This window comes from Aphanomyces invadans, assembly GCF_000520115.1.
Source record: "Aphanomyces invadans strain NJM9701 unplaced genomic scaffold supercont1.41, whole genome shotgun sequence".
NCBI lineage: Eukaryota > Oomycota > Saprolegniomycetes > Saprolegniales > Verrucalvaceae > Aphanomyces > Aphanomyces invadans.
The window spans coordinates 28,876-32,712 of NW_008580186.1; positions in this window are offsets into that span (position 1 = coordinate 28,876).

Genomic DNA, 3,837 nt, shown 5'->3' on the forward strand with positions numbered 1-3,837 from the left:
AAATCGAGGAATGGTCCTGCGCGACAGAAGGACCATGAGGACTCCGTCCAGATATGTGGATGAAGCACCCACCAACCGTCAAGGGAACGACCCCGTTGACCGTGCCCTGCGCGACCTGAACCGAGCAACCCGCGGCGATGCCAACGCCGCGAATGAGGAAGACCATGTTTCGATGTCGATGACGGTGGAAGGAGTTGAGTTCGCTAGCTTGGCCTTGCCGATAGCAGATGACGTACCCAACAGCCACAGAGAGGCCATGGCGTCGCGCAACGGGACGAGTGGACCAAGGCCGAGCAACTTGAGCTCAAGCAGCTCAACGACGTCGGGACGTGGAAACTCGTGTCACTACCACCAGGACGAAAGGCAGTCGGGTCGCGATGGACATACGCCAAGAAAACCAACTCCGACGGCGTCGTAGTTCGCTACAAGGCTCGTTTGGTGTGCAAGGGCTACAGTCAAGTAGAAGGGATCGACTATTCAAACACGTACTCCCCTGTCGTGTAGATGGCAACTGTTCGCAAGTGCGCCGCATTCGTAGTCGCAAAGGGGTTCGTCATCGTTCAAGCTGACGCCGACACGGCCTTCGTTCAAGCCTCCATGGACAATGGCATTATGCTCTACGTCGACCAACCACCCGGTTACGCCGACGGCACCAAGCGCATGATGCTGCTCATGAAGGCGCTGTACGGCCTGAAACAAGCAGCGCTAGCGTGGCAAGACCACTGCCGCAAGATCCTCGTCTCCGTCGGTTTCCGCCCCAGTCAGTGCGACCCATGCTTCTACATCAGAAGGTCAGGGGAGCAGATGGATTTAATATGCATTTACGTCGACCACTTTCTCGTCATGACCAAGACGGACGACGCAGCCAACAGGATTGCTCGAAGCTAAGATGAAGCTGAAACGCCAAGGAAAAGCCGCATACTTCCCAGGGATCAAGATCAACTACAAGCGAGAACTTACAATGTCCCAGTGTGCCTACGCCAAGAGGGTACTGGACCGGTTCGGCATGACCGACTGCCATGGGTGTGCTACTCCCGAAGTGGACGCCCGCGAAGACCTATGACACGATGAATCACAACCCTCGGCCGATCAGTCAACCGACAGATCCATGGTCGGATCACTCATGTACTTGATGGTGTGCAAACGACTGGACATCGCCCACGCCGTCCAACGTCTGTCTCGACACCTCCACGACCCGCGTGAACCCCACATGGTCGGTGCCAAACGTTTATTTCCATACGTCAAGACGACTCTCGATCATGGACTCATGTACATGACGAGCAATGTGGACTCGTCGGCTACAGCGACGCTAGCTGGGCCAATCGCAACGGACGCCGTTCGACCACAGGTTTTGTGTGTTTTGTTGGCGACGGAGCGGTGTCGTGGAAGTCCGCACGCCAACGGGTCGTGGCGCTGTCCACTTGCGAAGCCGAGTACGTCGCGTTGGTGGAGCTTGCGAAGGAAGTCGTCTGACTCCGCGGCCTTTTGCAAGAGTTAGGTGATAATCAAAATTCACCGACACTTACCTTATGCGACAACAAGTCGGCAATTGCGACAGCCGAGGGGAGCGGTGTCAGCGAGCGGAGCAAACACATGGACGTCCAGTTTCACTACGTCCGGCAACTGGTCGTCGATGGCACCATCGCTATCCACCACGTAGGGACCGCCGACCAACTCGCCGATATCTTGACCAAAGTGTCCACGGGAGACGTGGACACTTTGGTTCAAGAACGCCGCGATGTCCACCGCAGCCATGCCAAAGATGCAAACTGGACAGCACAGGCTGACCCACAACCAACATAGGATAGGGAAGTGTTGAGATTTTTGGTCGTTGATCAACAATCTTCATGTTCATATAGAAGCTACCACAGCCATTCATATCCACAGAGGTCGGAGGTTTATAACGAACAGTAATTCACTCTTGAATTTATTCCACTGGCCTTGCAGCTATCTGCTCGCTCTTCCTCGCTTCAGCAGCTGCGTTCGTGGTGAGTGCCATCGTGATACGTTTCTATCACTTCCTCGTCTTAGGCTTCCGATATCGCGCAATGGACTGGTGTGGTGACATGCTGACATTAAGAAAGATTTCGATATGGAGGGGAAATAGATCCTGCCTTGCCGTGCAGCCCCTTGCTGGTAAACTCTTTTGCCGTTGGAATCTGTACAGCCAACTATTGGAGAAGCGAAGGTATGTTCTGACACCGAGTACGCCGCAGATCGTTCGAGTCTGCTGCCTGATGAGGTCGCCAGTGATGTACACGCCGAGCTCTTCGCAGAACCCACTCCGCTTGCTGTACTTTGACCACCGTCAGCACGACCCGCTGCACCTTCGTGCGCTTGGCCATGCGGCACGCAGTCTCGGTGTGCTGTAGCTCTTGAAAGCGTGTGAGACAGTCGACTTCGATGGAGTTGTTGCGAGTCCAAATGTTTGAGCTGCCCGTTTGTCCAGAGTAGAGTAGGATACATTAGGCTTGCTTAAATGCTTCGCATATAACTCATGCTTCCCCACAAGAGACATCCGCAACGTATTGCTTGGCATGCCTAATTTGATTCGCTGTACTCGTACATGAATGCCCTGAAAAGTTTGAAAATCCCTCTGACATTCAATAAGAGCCAACACCACTTTCTACCTTATTCGTCAGGACGAGCAAATTTAGGAATAGCGGTTGGTTTTGACGGGACTTTGGGGGAATTATATAAAGTGGGTGAATGACAAAAGCCGTTGCAACAAACGATTTTCAGTTTGACAGATCAGTTCATCTCAAACTTCCAATTATCAACGACTCTTGACAAATTACCCAGACACCAATTAGTTCACGATGAAAGGGCGGGTATTTCGCTATTTAGCATGCAAAAGGGTTTCGAAAAGGTATAAAGGGGTTTAAAAAGGTAGTGAACACGTTAAACAATTATAAACAGGTTATAAACAGTAGAAAAAGGGTAATACCCGTCAAGAAGTTTGACGAATCCGTTTACCGGGTTTTGGAATTTTTACCTTTTTAAAACGACTGTTTAAACCTATTAGCGAGGAATTTGAGCGTTCGGAACACTATTTAACGTGTTTATAACCTCTATGTCCATTACAAGTAAGTAAAAGCCCACCAACTGTATTTTATTCATGCAGGCATTTGTTGATGAAGCACCCGTTCTCCTCGAAGATGGATGTGTGCCACCGGCAAGTCCACGACCCAGAGCTATTCTCTCGAGGCGACGGCGTCGGCTTTGCTGTTGGCGTCGTCGCTTTTGATCTATCTTTTCCTGGGCCATTTCCTCGTAGCGGGCAAGTACAGACCGGTAACAAGTACCGTCGCCCGCGCGCAAAGGCAGCAGGGATATGTGGTAGTTTCTTAGTGCAAACGTAAGTCGTTGAATACCTTCGTATATGTCGTGTCCCCAACAGAACGTAGTGTAGGATATCTTCCACAACAAGCCCACCCGACCGAAGGAGTTTTCCACAAGGACACGGTCAGCGGATACACGACGGTTCCTCTCTTGGTCATCAGCACCATGGTATCCGCCCACAGGTCTTCTCTTCGGATGAACTCCTCGCAGGTGGTCCAGGATACCGCAGTAGCCTATATCGACAAGCATTGCCCACATGTCAGGGTACGTGACGTTGTGCTCGCCGTTGTCAATTTCATTGACCTCGCTGCTTGTCTTTGTCAGGGCCTTCAGGTGGACGTTCAAGCGCGAGCGAAGAATCGCAAGGTCGTGAGTCACGCCAAGGTGAGTTGACCTCATATCAACGCAAAATCCCTGAGGGGACACTGACGCGTCAATTTTCACCCCGTAGAGCTTGTGTGTGCCACTGAACCAAGCCTTGCGCTTGTTGAACCG